Genomic DNA, 20,203 nt, shown 5'->3' on the forward strand with positions numbered 1-20,203 from the left:
GCCATCTGCTGGGAAGGGAAATTCTTGATGTGGCTGCGACTGTGTCCATCGGTGCACAAATGCTTGAGACATTCAAATGTGTCTGAAAACCCATACTATTTAGCCCATCAACAAACACTGGAAAGTCATGTAATACCACTTACACCACGGATTTCACACAGTATAAATGAATAATATTTGATACTGCTGCAGTTCAATGAGAAAACCAGGTATTATAACCCATTTACAGTATAAGGATTACTAATGAAATATCGTGTAGTGAAATAGTTATCATGCTGCTTTTCGAAAGAAACGGGAATTTATTTCACTGTCCGCAGTTGGAAGAGGTTGAAATTAAAAATAAATTGCAGACTTCTTAAATAGAATAATTAAAAACAAATGAACATAATAAAATTAACCAAAATTTCGGGAACCGATAGTGGAAGTAAAATGCATGTTAGGACCTTAAAAAAATCGGAAAATGTATTATTATTATAGATTTAAATGGTAATGCTCGCGGGTATGTTGTGTTTATAATGGCAATGACTAACTTGCTCTGGATTCTGATAGTGCCTCTCAGTGTTATTTAAGTATAATACTGGGACACGAAGCCATTGAAGTGTATATTCACTCTTAACTGGTTTTATAAAAATGCCCACCTATATTTTTTCTCTCTCTATTAGAATTTTTCTATCATTTGCTCTCACGACCAGCACAGGGTTATAATCTATTCCCCTTTCATACCGTGTGGCATGGGTTCATATTTCGTCTTGATGGAAAAAAACATTAACGGCGTTTTTCCTCACCATGGCCGAGTTAATCGGTTTCCGAAGAGGGTTATGTGGTCTTATCCTCCCTGGACACTCTGGTTTTTCATCCAGAAAATCGACCGTAGAACACATTTAATTTTACAGTCGCAATAGACTGACTTTTTATAGCTTTTGCTGTTTAGATGCACAAACAATACTCGTGTGATTGCCTCCACGCTAGTTCTGCAGTCTGTACAAAAGAGCGTAAACCAGAACTGAACAGAAAAAAATACATGTAATTTCAATCCTCTAGAGTCTAGAGCTCAATCGCGACTCAAACACCACTAGTCTCTTTTTTTTTTTTCTTGAATTTTTGCCAAACGAGTTTGTTTACGTATATGGTGACAGTTGCCGAAAGAGATTTTCCAGCCTCATGCTTCTTGTTTTTCGCCTAAATACGGATTGACCTCAGCCTAGTCTGAAAATCTCCCGCAGTTTCTCGACAATAGCTCCGCTTCACAGTCCTCTGTGAAGCTCAGGAGTAATCCTTCTAGAGCAGCTCTTTCTGCAACAGTCACTCCTGTTGGAAGTGGGTGAACTTATGTTTTTCGAAAACATAAATGCTGAATATTGTAGCTTTGAACAGTCCCATAATTCTTTACAGGGCCGACTTTGGGGTAAGGCCGAGTAGGGACGTCACCGCCCCCTAAACCTTGGCGCAAATTGGTAAAAATAATCATTCTAAAAAATGAAAATCATTGCATCGGCGGGAGGGGGCGCCATCAGTCAATGTGGCCTATGTGAGCTGTATACCCTTGAGTCGGCCCTGATTATTTATTCTTCTTGCTATTGTAGTTCCAGCTTTTCGCCTATCAGTAACAAATCGTTTTTTGAAGTCGATTATATCAACCGTGTTTTTTCCAAATTCGACGTCGTTTTGGTTGTTGACGACTACGCTGATGGTATTTAACCCATCAAAGTGGACCAATCAATCGTCTTGTATGTCTTTCCTATTTTTCGCACACTATGTCACTAATGTTCAGAAAAAGAATTTGTTATGAAAATCATTTAAAATAGTCCCCATGTATCTCTATAGAATTGTTACGCCTCTCTTTTAATTGTTGTAAGAACTCATGAAATTCCTCCAAAATTGGCTCCTTGAGATGGTGGGTCATATTTTTTTGGATAGTATAAAATCGGTTCTCTTTCATTTTCATTTTTTGACTTCGAAAAGAGAAAGAAGTCGGCAGGAGCTAAATCTGGTGAATGGGGAGAAATTATTTCAATACACCTTTTTGCAAATGAATCTCCCAACAATTAAGCGGAGTATGCAGGTGCATTGTCGTTCAACAAAATCCAGTTCTTGTTTTCATGAAGTCTGGTGTGATCAGTTGAGTTCACCACACTTTCATGAAAACAAGAACTGATTTTTTGCTGCACGACAATAGACCTGCTCATTCAGCGTTAACTGTTGGAAGATTTCTTTCGCAAAAAGAGGTTACTGGGATCAAACCTCCCTTTGTATTCACCAGATATAGTTCCGGCTGGCCTTTTTTTCCCAAAGGTAAAAATGATAATGAAAGGGAAACAATTTCATACTATCCAGAACACTTAAATGAATGTGGCCGACCATCTCAAGGAAATAACTTTGGCGGAATTTCAAGAATGCTTTCAACGATTAAAAGAGAATTGTAACAAATGTATAGGATTCTTTGGGCACTTTATGAATGATTTTCGTAATAAATTCTTTATCTGAACATTTGCTTTTATTTTAGAATTTTCTCATTGTTTTTCAGGCGCACTATGTATTTGTTCGGGTAGCTTTCCTTTTTCCGACCAAGCTGTGAACGCCATCCTCGTACTTTACTTACCTCTGTTGTAATGCATTTAATTAGCTATTATTATTATTTTCATTTTTATAGCATATATTTATATTACCGAAGGGGCTTTACCTTACAGGTTGGAAAGCTGCTGCTTTGCTGCTTTCAAAAAAGAGAACAACTTTAAAATTTTTGTCCATCAGTAATTGTTTTCGTTTTCTGTTGATAGCTCAACTTTTTTTTTTAGTGGCTCTTAATATTTATAGTTAGTGAATGAATATTTGGACCATAGACTGTTCGGTACAGCCTTTTGTTTACGATAGTCAGTATGTATTTGTTCGTTCCATCTCTCTCCAAATTCATAAGCAAAGTGGCTATTCAGTTAATAATGCATGTTTACAAATGGTGCTCTATATTTAGTATTCTAATACAGCAGGAGAGAGATAAGTGAATGCATGTGTGTGTGTGTGCAGCCTTGACAACCATCTCTGCCAGTGTCCAGTGCCACCACACAGTAAACAAGCTAACTTCCATAATTCGCTATTAATGAATTCAGTTTAATTACAGGACATAGTGTCTCTCTAGGGAAGGGTCGTAACATGGTCGTACGACCACTGTCACGGAATGATACCAGCAGTTCAGATTGCAACGGACTGTTTCTTCTCTCCTTGCACAAAGAACCCAGTAGGCTGAATATATTCCACTTGGACAGTATATATACATTTAGAACAAAGTGACAAAGCTGTTCGTGCATGAAAGACACGCAAAGTCTTGAACCCTTGCTGACTACGAAATGGCACTGCTAATGCTTTTCTTTGTTAACATACTTGTATTGGATTAAATCATACCTTTATAAGCTATGATTAAATCTACTGTGTATTTATTGAACAAAGAACCTTCGCATAATTTGACCCCTTTTTCCCAAACTTTGGATTAACGCAAAGATTGCCGAAATCTAACTCTGAGAAATGTATAACCCGTCAATATTTTTGAAAATAAAAAAATAAAGGAACCCACAACGCAACGTCACGATTTTAAATTAAGTTTACAATCTTGATAAAAAACTAAAAAATAAAAAACTGTTATCCCAAATGGATATTTTTTTCTAGTAATTCTGACAACGAAGTACTGTTTTTGTTTAATTGGACTATTCATCCAGAATGGTTAATCGCGTTAAATTCGTTTATACTGTATGAGCTTCTGGAATGTCTAATATGAAGATATTTCTTTGTTTCTCACCGCTGAAAATAAAATCACTTCGGTCTGTCCATTTTAATTGACCCCAGACCTCACCAGACAGATAACTTGATGTGTGTGCCCCTACTATTATACATTACGGTGATTTTTATAGTATATATATATTTTTAAATAATTTCTTTCTCAACGAAGAGAAAATTAATGAAATTTGTGAAAGATTTATTCTTTCATTAATTTATTTACTTCTTTGTTGCAATTTTACACTTCATTGGCATGTTGTGATGATCATATATACATACTACAAATAAAAAAAAAATATATGCAGTTAAAAATAAAGAAGAATATATGAATAAAACCGTGAGCTTCTATGTTTTTTTTTCTAATATGCAGAATTATGCGGTAATTACAATGATCCTCTCCTTTCTTTCCAATATGGAAGACGGTTCTTTATTCAACATGAGTGCTAATGGAGCCCAGAAGTGCTTTTCATCCAACAAAACAAGCCTATAAAGTGTGGTTAGTCTTACCTTAGAATATACGCACTTTAAAGACAGAAAAAATGACGCCTCGTAGCCTTAGTTGCTTTGGCATAAAACAGCAGCAGCAGTACTACTGAAAAGAGAGTAAATTAAACATCCTGTATTTGAACATTTTGTTACAAGTGAGCATAAAAAAATTTGCTTATGGCAACGGTTCATAAACTTTTATGCCTTGCGCCCCTTAAAATATTTCCTAAATTTCACGCATCCCCCATCTTACGGAACAAGTTTCAATAAACATTTTTAACATAAACTTTAGCTACGAGTGTACATGCTTTTATAAATTAACATCTCAAAGATTGAAATAAAATACATTTCGTACTTGTATTAATGGGATGGTTTGTCCATATTTCGTTAAAAACTGCTTCATAAAAACAACAGGTCTCCCCCCCAAAAAAATAAGTGTGCCCCCAGTGGGGTTGTCCCACACTTTGGGAACCTCTGGCACAGGGGCGTAGCTACCGTATAGCAAAAGTAGGCAACGTCTAGGGGCTCTAGTGAATTAGGGGCCCCTACTTCACCACGACCCATAAACAGATGCAAGTAGGAGCCTCCCTACTGCGCTAGGGCCTATAGACAGACGCAACATGCAATGAAAATATTTTTCTCACTGAGCTCCTCAACAATTGTCGTATTCGGAAGTATTATTCTAATTATACATCTAGAATAAGGAAGGAATTCTTATATCTTGTCGCCAAAACATAACAAACCCAGTCTTTATTTTGCTTTGCAACTTTACAAATGCATCTTTCTATAGTGATCTGACACCCGTTCGGTTACTGTATGTGTTTGCGTCATATCGTATGGTGTTCGGGATTCCCCAACTTGACAGGAAGACTGGGGGGTGGGCCCCACCGTATAAGAACATTTAGCCATGTACGGTGGCCAAAAGTTGTTAGTCGATTAATTTCAATTCAAATTTGTTCAAATTCAAGTCATTATCAAAACAGCAGTTGACATACAAAAATGTATTTGTTTATTATTGCTATTTGTATTTAAAATATAAAGTTTAAAATTAAATTAATAAAATGTTGGGTTAAAAATGGATGAAAAGAAAAAGGAAAGAGCGGAACCCAAAAAAGAACAATGAAGAAAGCAAAAGAACAAGCAGTCAATAAATTACATAAATTAGATCATTTCTTTACGAAACACAGCAATGAATTATGTCTAGAAGAAGGTAAAGAAAAGACCAGTGTTGAATCGGAAAATGAGGAAATAGATAGATGAAATTCATGAGTTTGTAGGTAGTAAATGTATGGCCAGTGCTCCAAACAGAAGGAACTGGAAAGTTGCTGGAGAGGCCTTCATCCTGCAGTGGATTGAAAATGGCTGATGATGATGATGATCATATTGTAATATTAATTTTCATGTTTTTGATGTTTGTAAAATTATAAAGAAATCGTAAATAAAATACATATTTATGTTATTAAAAGTGATTCAACTTTTTTTAAATTAAACCTAATTAATTTATTTTAATAAAAATAAGGGGCCCAAAATGATTTCTTGTCTAAGGGCCCAAAAAACTTAGTTACGTCACTGCTCTAGCACAAGAAGTGTGATATGCAGCTCAGTGGTGTTCATTATGAACGTGGTGCAAGGTTATTTTTAAACAACTTTCTGTTTTTCAGTTGTTTCTCCCTGAGATCAGGACCCTGGTGCAGCTGCACCACAGCAGCATAGGATAAGAAACCACTGATACAGTTGAATAGAATATAAACAACCTTAAACAACAGCAACTGTTTTTTTTTTGTTTTTTTTTTTTTCAATATTCTCAGAGTCTTGTTTAGTAATTAATTATGGAAATCTCATGTTTTTTTGCAAATACGTTTATTAAGGATCAAGTAATTCCTAGCATAAACAATAATGTTTTTAAAATATATCTTGATATACTATTCCAATGTCATAAGTATTTGATCCATTGTGTTCAGTAATACGAAGTATATTTTAATTCTTCAGGGAATTGGCATTATTTATGCTCTAAAAAAATGGAACTGTAATGTCTGCAAGCATTTGGAATAAATAATAAATATGAGAAATGAGCAGCGTCCTTCGATGTCATGTTCGTATTAATAGACAGATAAATTTCTGCGGCTTGTCAAGAGAAATACGTTTCCTGCACAGTGAATTATACAAGATAAGTATAATGTTATCTCTCTCTCTCTCTCTCTCTCTGTCAGTGTTTTGGTAAAGAAAGACAACACAAAGAAAATGAAATATAAACGGTACAGTCGAACCATGTAAAAGACGCCATACTACCCATTAAGTTACATCCCATTTAAAAGTCTTTAGGTAACCTCCGGAGATGAGGTGAGTAATAACGAAGACAAATAAGCGATCGTCCGCACTCAGTCACGCAAAGCAGCAACCTGAAGTAACTACAATAAAATTGGATGGCAGGTATTGTATGAGTTGTACAAAGAAGAAAGCAAGGGCAAGGGTGTAGTATTACATGCTATGCGTGAGGAGAATATTGGCGTATTCAAACTGTTCTTTAAGCAAACAATTGAGGATAAGCTGAGTATGGAAGAAGAAAGAACCAATCCATTACGTTAATAAAAGAGCTAAGTGGAGAAAAAAAAAAAAGTACTGTAGTTGTTGCGGCACATGAATCCAGGTTGTTTGTGTCTTTCCTAATGTTTTCCGGTTACCTTTGCACTTAGTCAAAGTTTCATAATGCTAGCTGTATATAATTTCCCTCTTGTACCTGTAAATATTTTTAATAGTAATTCAAAGTTTTCACTTTGAACATTTGAATTACTTAGTAGCCATTACTGTTCAAACCGGATAAGATGCTGTTTTCTTTTTAAAATTACAGAAACAAGAAACAGTTACCTTTTATTTTTGTTTTTCTGAGAATGTGTGTGTGTGTGTGTGCGACTCGATGTGCTTACTGCTAAAGAGCAGCAATATATATTGTGTGTGTATATATATATACACTGGTGTTCAAAGAAAGTGCATCACCTATGAATTTCACATTTCTAACCCTTTTTCGCGATGGTATGTTACATTGATGACTAATAGAAATCTAATCGCACCACAAATAGAAATACAGTATAAACAAAAGATATTTATTAATAGTTAAGGCAAAGCTAAGTAATATTTGACAAGTACTCTAAAAATATTCCAAAATGATCATTTGCAACCTTTATACAACAGTTTTGGTAAACACGACAATTATGGCTGAAATGTGATCAGAAGCCCTCAGTTTGCTTCAGTTTATCATTGTAAATGGAAAACAAAATGAAAAGTTCAACAGATGCAAACTAATATTTAGTTGAACCGCCTCTGGCCCTGATGACAGCAGCATACCATCGAGGTCGACAAGATCAATTTCTGAAGATAATCAACTGATAGTTCGTGGTTCCAAACACGAATTATGGCTTCCTGAAGTTCACGAAGGGTCTTTGGTTTCTTTCTGGCAACTGCATATTCCACAAGATGCCAACAGTTCCCTAGAGGATTCAGGTCCGGGCTGTTTCTTGGCCAGATAACAGTTGTAATGGACCGTTCTTCCAACCATTTTTTCACCTGTAACAAATATAAACACATTACTGTCGAACCTCTAATGTAGAAATGAAACTAAAGTAACTACAGAAGTGCCTACTTACACTTTCCGCTCGCCCGATTACAAGGAGTAGAGTCGTCCTGAAAGATGCAGTTACTTGGCAGGTTGAAATAGTCCCTAATGGTTGGCAGCAATTTGCCTTCCAATATAGCCAGGTATCCATTGGCATTTACGTAACCTTTTATAAACTGCAGGTGACCTACTCCGCGTATACGAAATACACCCCCCCCCATATTATTTGGCTGGTAGAGAATTTCACTGTTGACACCATACAGTCTGGATGGTATTCTTCACCACTTCTACGGTGAATCGTTTGTCTCCCATCAGAGCCATGCAGGTTGAATTTCTTCTCATCCGAGAAAATAACTGACTTCCAATGCTCAGGGGTCCATTTGACATATTCCTTACACCAAATTAATCGGGCCTTTTTCATTTTTTGTGTGAGGAGTGGCTTCTTCTTAGGACGACGGGCTACAAGTCCATTTTTGAAGAGGCGTCGTCTGACAGTTACTGCACTTGCTACCACTCCTGTATGTTCTTCCCATTCTCTTTTCAGCTCAGACGAAGAAGCTTTACGGTTTTTAAGGCATAAGCGTTTCAAAACGCGGTCCTGTTTTGGCGTAGAGTCTCGTTTGCGTCTGGTTCCTTTTATCCTATTAACAGAACTAGTATTCTTGAGTTTGGAAATAAATCCACTCACTGTCGACTGATTACAAGACACTCTATAAGCAATATGACGGGAAGAACACCATTAATCACATAAAGCAACAATAGCACTCTTCTCCGTGACGTCACTGCACCTAACTCACCATCCTGACACAAGCAAGGAATGACTACAACTCTTGCAGAGCGTGCTTATACAGTAAGAAAGTAACAGCTGATGCAATATTACGTCATCACAAACGCGTGTCAATCTTATCTGATGCAATATGTAAGAAATATTGCCATATACTTACGTTATTCGGACGACAATTACAATTATAAGGGGTGGTGCACTTTCTTTTAACACTAGTTTATATTTATTTATATATATATGACCGTGATTCTTAAATGTTTATGAGACAAGCTACTGAAGCAGCCTCTTCGTAAATTTTATTTTACGGATCGCTACGTTAGTGTCTTCGTAAGTAGCACAGTGGTTACGAACACTGTCCCCCCCCCCATTCCGCGTGGAAAAGGTTCGGATTCGAATCTCCATCAATGAGAAGAGAAACTTTTATGGACTTTCACTCTGAGGCTGAGTTATTTGCTTACAGGTTAGCAGGGTCTTTTTTTTTTTCTCGCTCTCGAAAACTCTGGTTTTTCTCCCAGAAAACAGGCAAACCGCCAAGAGAATAAACGCAATTTACAGATAATACACTGGGTATACGAGGTAATTCTCGGGTTCCCCTAATATAAGAGGGTTTTTTATTATTATTAATTATTAGTTTTTTCTCTTCCGTCACTTTTAATTATTTGAGATACCTTGTTCTCATTTTCTTAATGAACGAGACAAATGATGGAGGTATTCTACTTTTTTTAACTTTAGTCAATTTTTGCCTATGTACTTTCCTACAGTGCGTGTTTGCTCAGACTATCTTCACAGAGGAGATGTGTTCTTGAAACAGTTACAGTTTGTCATTCTGCAAGCTATAATTAACAAACCGATACGTTTTCTTATAAAAGCATCACGCATCTCATACTCATCAGGTCATAAATAACTATTACCCTTCGATTAAATAATAATAATAATGATATGATCTTTATTTGTAAGGTATAAGGTATAAGGTATGTTAGTGTCTAACGGCTCCTGGGATTTCTCCATCTCCGCGGGTGTACATTGTATCGGGGCCAGAGATTTGAAGTGTGTGGGGGTCATGTGCTGTGTATTGTGTTGTGCCCTTTGTTCCTCCGGTCTATTAGCCGCCGAGCCCCTAGTGGGACCCGACGTTACCACACCATGCCACGGGGAGGCTGACCGGGTGTACCACTGTAGCTAGAGTACTCTGGCGGGTCCTGCCACCTACTTTCCTGGGATTTCAGTGGCTAGGACCAGATTTAAGAATGAGATGATCGCTGTTTCTTGAGCAACGGTTGTAATTTTAACAGAGCGTAGGGTTGTTCGCTGATAACTTGTTCTAGGGCCAAATAGGTCGGGCAGTAATTTTGATGTTTTTAGATTTAGACCTGTGGGGGCATGAGTGTGTGTGTATATAAAAATATATATACACACACACCCACACACAAATATATATATATATATATATATATATAAACTAAAAAAAAAAAAAAAAAAAAAAAAAACGTTGTGCAAGAGAAAAGTAAGGGAGGAAGGCAAAAAGACTGGAGGGTAGGAAACAGAAGAAAGGGGCCAATAGAGAAGATGGCCCCTGATGACAGTGTGGCATGCCCAACGCCTCACCAGAGAGAAGAGTGGGGTGGCGGGTGGACGAAAACCACCTCCCCACAAAAAAAAAAATAAATAAAAATAAAAAATAATAATAATAAATAAAAAAAAAATAAAAAAAATCATTCTGTAAGAGAAAAATAGGGGGGGGGGAGTAAAGAACGGATGGCAGGAAACAGAAGAAAGCCGGAAAAAAAAAAAAAAAAAAAATGAGAGTGAGATATACCCGCAAGTTCAGGGTAGGTACAGCTAGCACGGCCCAGTCAGTTGCAGCCGACAACTTGCTGGAAATCCAGCAGTGTGAGTGCTGCTATGGTGGATGGGTCATGTTCAGTAAGGTCTAGTTCAGGTGCCGTCATTGGGACTCCATTTGGTGAGTCTTTGTCGCATCCAGACTGAAGGCTGGTCCAGTAGTCCATCAGAACGAACAGTGGGGGTGGTCAAAACCGGGAGTCCAAGATTAATGGTCAAGTCCAGGGATCGATGCTAGGCCTCTTCTTGATGAGATGTGTCACGTCTGGTCGAGAAAAGTTTGTCCAGGAATCAACGATGAGGAATTTGTCAAAGTATGTGTGGACCCTGTCTTTGATTGCACTGCTGGTCAAGTCTTGTGCAAGTTGGTCCAAGGCATTAGCATTCATGGCTCAATGATGAATAGCAACAATTGGCAGTCATGGTTGTTATGACCTATTGATTCGGATACTAAGGTGGTGGTAGTGCTTTCTGCCTGGTAAATAAGTCCATTGCAAATTGAGTCAGAGCTCGGTAAGTTTCTTCATTCTGTAGGGTGAGGTGTTCTTGATTTTGGTAGTTGAAGCGTAGTTTTGTTATTAGGATCCTCCTGAAGTCCTCGTAGATTTCACAGCTGTGGGCAAGGTGCTCCCACGTCTGATCCTCTCCACAGTGGCAGCGGGGTGAGTCTGAAATTCTGAAGTCATGTAGTTTTTTCTGGAAGGAGCCATGTCCAGTGAGGAGGTAGGTAGCATAGAGTCCTGGTGAAAACCAGACAGGTGTGAGGGGGTAGAAGGCCCTGACATCAGGGAGGAATCTTTTGGTGACAGCGCCTTTAGTTGATGTCTGCCATCTTTCTTGCCAGGTGTCTGTTAGATGTTCATTAAGTCTCATCTTTTCAGCGTTTCTATTATTTGCTGGGTCAGTGGTGAAACCTGCACAAGTAACTGCTCTTCCTTTGGCTATTTGGTAGAGCAACCCATGACGAACAATCTCCAGGTCCAGTGGAAGAGATCCAGTGACGACCTGTAGCGCATGGGTGCTGACAGTGCGACAAGCACGCGAGGACAGAAGGAGAAGAGAGCGCTGGATAGTTCCTAGGCGCGATCTGTTTACTACGGTATTGGCCTTCTTGTACCAGACTCCAGAAGCATAGGTGATAACCGGGATGAAAACTGCCTTATAGAAGAGTGACAGCGTTCTCTTCTTTAAGCCCCAGTCCTTCCGGGCAACTCTTGAGACTTGGGCAGCATACTTCCTGATCCTAATCCTGAGTTGGTCTAGATGAGGAGTGAAGGAAAGGTTTTTGTCTAAGATCAAACCTAGATATTTAAGCTCTGTTTTTAGTTTTACTGTAACACCATTGACCTTGATTTGGGGTGGTCTTCTCAAATCAAGGGTGCCTTTTAGTAGGATCGAATTGGTTTTCTCTGGGGAGATCTTTAGGTTGTTATGCTCTGCCCAAGCTTGAAGGGTGGAGATGGCCTGGTTGGCAGTTGCTTCTAGTTGGGTTCTGTTATTGGCAGAAAAGAGCATGACCAGGTCATCTGCATAGGCCTGGGTTTGTACATTGTTGAGTTTGGTGTTCAGGAAATCATCCAGCACCAGATTCCAGAGGAGAGGCCCCAGGACAGATCCCTGAGGGCATCCCCTGAAGACTGGTCTGGAGACACTGCAGTGGGGAGCAGACACGACAACTCGCCGGTCCTGGAGATAGGTCTTGATGCATCTATATAAGTTTTCTGGGACATGCGCTCTTCGGAGTCTGCCCAGGACGCTGGGCCACCAGAGGGAATCGAAGGCACCAGCAAAGTCAAAGGAGATTAGTAGAAAGTATTTGGAGTTGCAGTTGGTAGCAGCTTCAATGATTGTTTCCAGTGCATCAATCGTGGAGCGTCCTTTCCGGAAACCGTACTGCTTAGGTGAGGAGAGACCAGCGTCATTGTAGTGGGCTTCTATTCTATGGGAGATCATCCTTTCGAGAAGTTTGCTGAAGACTGGCAGCAGTGCAATGGGCCGGTAAGATTGTGGCAGATCATGTGGTTTGGTTGCATTCTTCAATATAAGTCTAAGGATTGCAGTCCTCCATTGTGTGGGGAAGAATCCTTGGTGGAGACAGTGGTTTAACAGGTTGAGTATTGTAGTGGGAATAATTTGTAAGGTGCAAAGGTACACGCAGGTACACAGACATTACAATACCTTTCACGGCACTGAGCCAGGGGTTAACAAGCGGCAGAGATATCATCTCGCCGGAAATATAATAAATAAATAATAGGATAAATAAATAACATACAGCAGATTGAATTTAGTTAAAAATAAAATACAATAATACATCAAATTAAAATGATAAAATAAATTAACTCAAAACAGTTTTCTTGAATTCAAGTTTCCCTGAAATCCTTGCCCAGCCGGAGCGATCTCCGGCTCGGCAAGAATCTCACATCAGTTGATGGCTGTGGGCGATCTCACATCAGTTGATGGCTGTGGAACACACGTGCAGATCTAGGATGCGCCGTCTGTACTTTTTGTCATCAACGATTTTGCACAGGTCGGCATCCAAGGACTGAGCTAGATGGAGCTTCTGATAAGGGAGGAACCAATCTTTAAAATGTAACCTTGACGGAAGAGCGAGAATCTTTGGAGTGGAACGGAACACTGGTTGGGGGATCCGCCAGCACACGGTGCTCCAAATGTTGGGCACTGAGATTCTTCCAGCGATCATTTTGATGGTGAAGGTTAGTCTTCTTTCGTTCATTAAGGCTGCGAATCTGGTTAAATTTAGTGCTTTGGCCGTTGGTGTTGTGTGAAGCTGTGGTGGGAGATGACACTTTCAGGTAGCTCACTTCAAGAGCCAGTATTCTGCGGCGTTCAGTGGTTTGATTGTTGTGTCTACGGCCGAGCCCCGCAACTCTACCCCATACAGTACACCTCCAAAGATCATCGTCCTGATATACGTTCTTATCAACGGTAAAAAAACATTACACATCACAATATTCATAGACTTTTAAATCTCTGGCCTTTACAGTGTACTGTATCACCCGACAATGTATACTACGTGGAGATGGGGGAACCCCTGGTGCCGTTTGACCCGAAAACACTTTACGCGTTTACACTTTGTACGTTCTTATCAGATTTGTGTTATGAATATGTAGCAAGTACTACTTGGCAACTCACCGTTTCTTGTTGAATTTAGCACAGAGTTCTTCAATGTGATGATGGAATATTAATTTTTTATCAAAGGTTACACCCAGGTCTTTCTGCTTTTCGACGCAGGGGATCAAGACTCCATCTATTGCCGGCTGAATTATGGTTGATGTGGGTTTCAGTGAGAAGACCGTGATAGCGAATTTTTCAGGATTAACTTGCAAGTCAAATTTCATGGGGTACTGCTGTATTTCTGATGAAGTCTTGTTGATGGTTGCTGTAGTGTCTGTTGCTTCATCGGTCGATTTTATTTTTGTTAGGAGCTTCAAGTCATCCGCATATGATGACATATCTGCTCTATTGTGTACTTGCGGGTTAATTATAGCTGTGAAAAGAATTCCAGACAGGACTCCCCGTTGTGGTACGCCTGCTTTTATTTGCCTAGTATACGTCTGCTTTCCTATAATACTTACACATAAAGAGAAGTGCACTTTATTCGTACTATGAACTAATAGCATGTTGGACCATTGTCCTGAATCACTGCTCTGAAATGACGTGACTTGGATTCAACAAGGTGGCGAAAAGTGATACGAGAAACACTGAACCACTTATGCAACAAAACTGTCCTCAATCCTTGGAGTGAGCGGACAGAGGACTGCGCTGGGGAACACACTTTTCTGGTTCATTTCACAGATGATCAGTGGGATTAGGCTGGTTTGGCAGATACAAGTCTTCTTCCTCAAACTTCTCTTTCGTACATTTTGTGCGATGGAGGATTGCATTCATCTTGAGAATATCTCTGTACATTAGGGAACATGCAACATTGCTGAATGTACCCGATTGCAATGAAGTTCAGATATGCTCTGGAATTCACGATACCTTCCATGGGATCGCTGAACTAAAATAATATCACAGAAACATGCCCCACATGATTAAATCTGTAGCAGCCTGTACCGTTGATACAAAACATAATGGTTCTAGCTAGTCACGTGGTTCTCTCCAAATGTGCACTCTTCTATCGGTGCTTAAAACTTAAATTAGGATTCATCCACTGCACGACTTCGCTTTCCTGGCTTTAGTGCAGCTGTATTTTACAGTTATGTCCAAGGTCAGTGTCTTCTGCGACGTTAAGTGCCGGATCCAGGCACGTTTGAACCATTCAGTGAAATTGGGCCCCTTATATCCTGGGGCCTCATTTTTTCAGATGAGTCATAAAAGTGTATGCATTTTTCCTCCCCTTATTCGCCCTTAGCTCGCCAAAAGGTGCTGAACTTTCATGGTGAGATACCATGATTATCTACAAAAATACAAGCTTCATTTAGTGACTAAATGACATGAAAATTTGAACTTAAAAGGTTAAAACTTTTTTTTTTACTTGAACTTTCACATTCGAGTCCACTAATGAGACAAAAAAAACTGTTTTTTGTTATAAATTTGAAACAGTTTATGCAGCTTGACTTTGATGGACTTTTTGAAGTCTTTTGCGGACTTTTTATGGGTTTTTTAATTCATTTTATTCTTTTTTTTTTTTTACTTTATTGTGGCAGTGTTTTATTATTTCTTTTTCAAATTGTTGAAATAATTTAAAAGGGACTTATGTTTTGTATAATTCTAATGCAATGAAATAGAAAATATCATGATCATCAAAAAATATATGTACTGTAAAATAAATGAATTCGCTGTAGCTGAGTGGTTAGGAGCATGGGGGTGTAAGTACTCGTACACCTGATTTGAATGACTGTGGTCGGTGCTGTTTCTTGCATTTTCTCTACCTTGTGAACTCCTCTGACCATTTGGTCATCCCAGAGTATAAAACATTTATTTTTTATTTTACCTACAGCGAACGTAACATCTGGTACTATCGCTTTCTCTACATTCTATCAGCCGAGAACACCATATTGAAGAGCCACATGGATAATCCTTACAAATTATCGACCGAACTCTACAATATTGATAAGACAAATATACAGTTAAAAATCTACAATCGAATAAATATCGGGAAGTTCAATTGGTGCGTGCTTGCAAGAACCCTTCATATGTCCGGTTTTCGAGATCCCAAAGTTTTGCAGTGGTATTGAAGCGTTGTGGCCGGAAATTCAATATCAATCCTTGGTACACGCGCTGTATTGGGATTTATTGTAGATCATGACTGATATACGTCTTCTGCAATTATATTTAGTTTAAAAAAACTACCTTTGGTGGTGAGTTTTAGTATTATTTTTTTCTCTTTTGTATCCTTTTAAACATATAGATCACAATTATGATTACTGTGTATATTTGCTCTTGGGTAACATAGTGGTTATAATCTCCGACCTTTCCGAATGTGTGGAAAAGCAACAAACCGATCGAAGAATACACGCAGTTATAGACACAATATACTGATGCCTAATAGTCTCGGTTGCCTTGCGCTTAACACACACATATAGCCTTGTTTTGTAAAAGCAAGTTAATAAAGTAGGGTGAATTTTTCAGGTACAAAAGTACTACAAAGTACTACATACACTTATTTCTGCATATCTTAGCATGTACTTATAATAATAAGTACATGCTAAGTACTTATTGGAGCAGAGTTCTTTATTAACATAAATCGCATATATTCGTGATTCTTTACACAGATAACCAGAGGAATCTTACAATACGTTGTCTATACAAGTGAACAAACACAGAGATGCAGAGTTAAGCTACATTACGAAGTTACATGAAATAACGAATAAAGATTTTTAAAAAAATGGAAAAAAATAGTAGTAATTAAAAATAAAAAAGACTACAAGTTTAGCAGAACATAAAATGACATCACCTAATAGGACCGGCACTTACACAACTGTTCTTTACAAACAGAAAGATAGGCCAAGATATCATCGCGATATGACTTGTCAGTAGACCACAAATTGATGTTGAGCGAGTTTAGAGTGTCCAGAGTCACATTTGGGAAATGTCTCTTGAAATTCTATAACCTCTGAAGCCTTGAGCACAAGGAGGGGATACTGCGGAGATGTCTTCCAGGCAAACGACAACCAACCGTGTTCCAGATGTTGATGTGATCATGCTTAGATGAGCACATATGAAGGAATGCCTTTATTTTTAGCACATGGGCTCTGTGAACTGTGGGCGTGTATTGAAAGTTGGAGCAGAGTGGAGATTTAGATTTGTAGATGTGGTAAGGCCACAAGTTAGCCCACTTCAGCACCCAGAATTCGAGACCCCATAGTTTCCTGAGGGGTGCGACAAACCAGCATCAGTAGTATACTCTCCACGGAATAGGATAGCATCAGTAGTATACTCTCCACGGAATAGAAGTACGTTGCGAGGTATTTCCTGATTATTTGTTTATTGTGAGTTTTGCACAAATATATTTTCATTCCCTCAGAAGGCTCTCAAGGCTTTGGAATATTGAGCTTGGATTTGTTGTTTATAGATGAGGTTCGCATTAAGGATTACTCCTAAGAATTTGACACTGTCTATGAGAGTCAGAACATTTCCTGCTAATTCCTGAAGTAGGAAGATGCAGTATCAGCAGAGGTCATCCAATTTCGAGTAAAGATGAGATAGCATGACTTCTGTGGATTAACTGAAAGGCCAAAAAATGTGGCATGCTCACAGAATGTATTTAGGTAGCTGGTTACAGTTTCTGAGGAGGTTTGTCTTGCATGTGAATCATCAACACGGCGTTTGCATGGCAAGTAACACAAAATATCATCCGCATACAGTAGGAACGATGGAACTTGATCCATAAACGGAACGAATATTGCAGCAAATAGCAGGGCTGAGATAGTTTTTGCTATATAAATATGGCAATAATGGCACTGTCACTGACATTTCAAATGTATCTCCTGATTATCTGCTGAAAAACACGAAATGTAATCGAATTTTTATTGTTTCCTATGCAGTATGATGACAGTTGATCATCGAACATCGGCTTGGTAGACCGGCCTTAGAAACATTAGACAAGTTTAACCTGCTAATTTACTTAGGACTAGTTGAATGCAGAATTTTTTTCACCTGGTGGATGGGGAAGTATTTAATGTGACTTGACATTTTATCCCATGAGCGAATTTTTTTTCAATTTTTTCCCGGAAAAAAATTTCCCTCTCCCGGAATCCTCCAATGCAACTGTATTCAGGACCAGTAGATTAGTGAATGCTAGCTAATAATCGAACTTATCTAAATCAGTAACAGAGGCAAAGCAACGTTTCGCTTATATTTCTTGGCCACATCAGAATGCATCCAGAAGTTGAATTTTGAGACCCTTCCACAACTTCCATACATTTCTGGTCTTTCGCTTTTGATTTTCATATCTTTGCACCACTTAAAGATGTATTTCGGAGCACAGACAGTGGGGTTGAGAGGGGAGTAGATCGAATTTAGCTACCCTTGTTCAGCCGCCGTGTAGGACCGAATCATAGCTATTACTGGAAAATGATAAAAAGAGGACTCGACACCATTCGGTGCAAATTCAAAATTGTCATAATTGTGCAAATTCAAAATTGTCATAATTATGCGCTCTCTTTACTAACCATTGTCATTGTCATCTCTGTTGTAATGAAAAAGCTTCTCAGCGCTAGTGGAAATAAATGCGCAGAGGTATAACATGATTACCCTGAAAAGTTGAATCCACTTGGATTTAGAATGAATAGTTTTGAGGCCGTGCTGAAATTTAATTGGTTGTTATTATTATTTATTCACTGAGTTACTTTGACTTATCCTCATATACACTATGTATGTATGTATGTATTTAACTGTCAAAGAGTAGCACCCGGACATACATCCATCTCCACCAATTTAGCATATAATACCGTGTTCTCATAATGGCCTGTTAGTGTAAGTGTGTGTAATGTGTTGTAAAGTGAAACAGGCTACCCTGCCACCAGGTGATAGTCCATTGGGCAATTACCACCTGATGCCCATCCCTGGCACGAAGAGTTAAGCCTGGGTCTACTAACTCTGGCGGTGCATATTGCACCTAGATTCCGCACCCACCAGTAAGTGTGCAAGACTGGTGGGTGCCAGCAGTCCCGCTCCTGGGGTGCCCACACCCAAGAGCCAGCAAAAAAAAAAGAAAAAAAAAAGTTCTCTCCCCGCCTCCAAGACAGAATGCCTATCCATCCAGAGAAGGAGAGGAAGGGGGAAAAAAAACGGTACAGGTCTTTATTCAGTATTAGTAACCACAGGTATACTCCTCCTTTTATTAAATGTTAACTTGCAAAACCGTTGAAATTCTACAAAATTCCTTTCATTAGACAGCCAAATTAATTCAGAACCACTAATAAAATTAGGTACTAAATTAAATAAATCTAATCTAAATTCGTCGTACAAATTGCATTCATATAAGATATGATCCCATGTTTCCAACCTTCCACAAACACAGTAAGGATCTTCCACTAAACCAAATTGATGCAACTTACTTTTTAAGGAACCATTCCCCGTAATCAAATATGAGCATTCCATACTTGGATAAAACCAGCAATGCAATTTGTTATTAAAATTAAATTCGACACTAGGTATAAATAAATAAGTTACCCTACCAGTACTACTGGAATCCCAACGGTCCTGCCATAATTTAATTAATTTCACCAAAATTTCTTTCTTCTGTTTGCTAATTGCATAAGAAACTTCATTAGTAATCCCTATAAATGTAATCTGTTTTCCGTTACGTATAAAATAACAAAAAGCTCTATACACGACTGCTAAATCCAAAGGCAATACCTGTAGAGCATTAGTCGAAACTGTCTTACAAACATGCAAAATAGTTAACAACATTATTATTTGTATTGATAATAGTTTTTGTTTAAATTTTACATTGACAGTACGAATACCAGATTGATGCAGCATACAACACAATCGGAATAAAAATAGCTTTATAATATAGATACAGAATGCGTTTACCTAATCCCCAATCTTTTCTGGTAACCTTAACTATAGAAGCAGTGTAATTTTTTATTTTCCTACTTAAATAATTCAAATGTTGTAAAAACAATAACTTATCATCTAAGATAACACCTAAATATTTTACCTGGGAAACAAGAGGAATTTGTTTACTGTTTACTAATAATCGAGGTGGTCTGTTGTAGTCTAATTTTCCTTTTAATAACATCATGACAGTTTTAATAGATGAAATTTTCAGTTTGTTTAATGTAGCCCAATCAGTCAAATCTTGAACAATAACCTCCATTCTACTTTCTAAGACTGCTCTAGATCTCCCTGTAATGCACAAAACCAAATCATGCATAAGCCACCTTATAACAATTAGGGATTATTCTACTTAACCACTGGTTTAAGACCAGATTCCATAAAATAGGACCCAACACAGATCCCTGTGGACAACCGCGATCAATAACTCTATTAAATGTTAGATGTTAGGATCTTATAATCTGCCTATCCATTAAATAACTTTTAATAATTTGGTATAACAAATCAGGACAATTTAATTCTCTTAATGAAAAAAAGAACACTTTAATACCATACAGCAGTGGTCTCAAACTGGCGGCCCGCGGGCCGCATCCGGCCCCCCGAAGCAATTTTACACGGCCCGCAAATACATTTTAATTATGTATTTGTTGTAAATAAGGTGCTTATATTCACTCTCATTTTGTTAA

Source organism: Mastigoproctus giganteus, chromosome 2 (genome assembly GCF_048544385.1).
Source record: "Mastigoproctus giganteus isolate SK-2022 chromosome 2, ASM4854438v1, whole genome shotgun sequence".
Lineage (NCBI taxonomy): Eukaryota > Metazoa > Arthropoda > Arachnida > Uropygi > Thelyphonidae > Mastigoproctus > Mastigoproctus giganteus.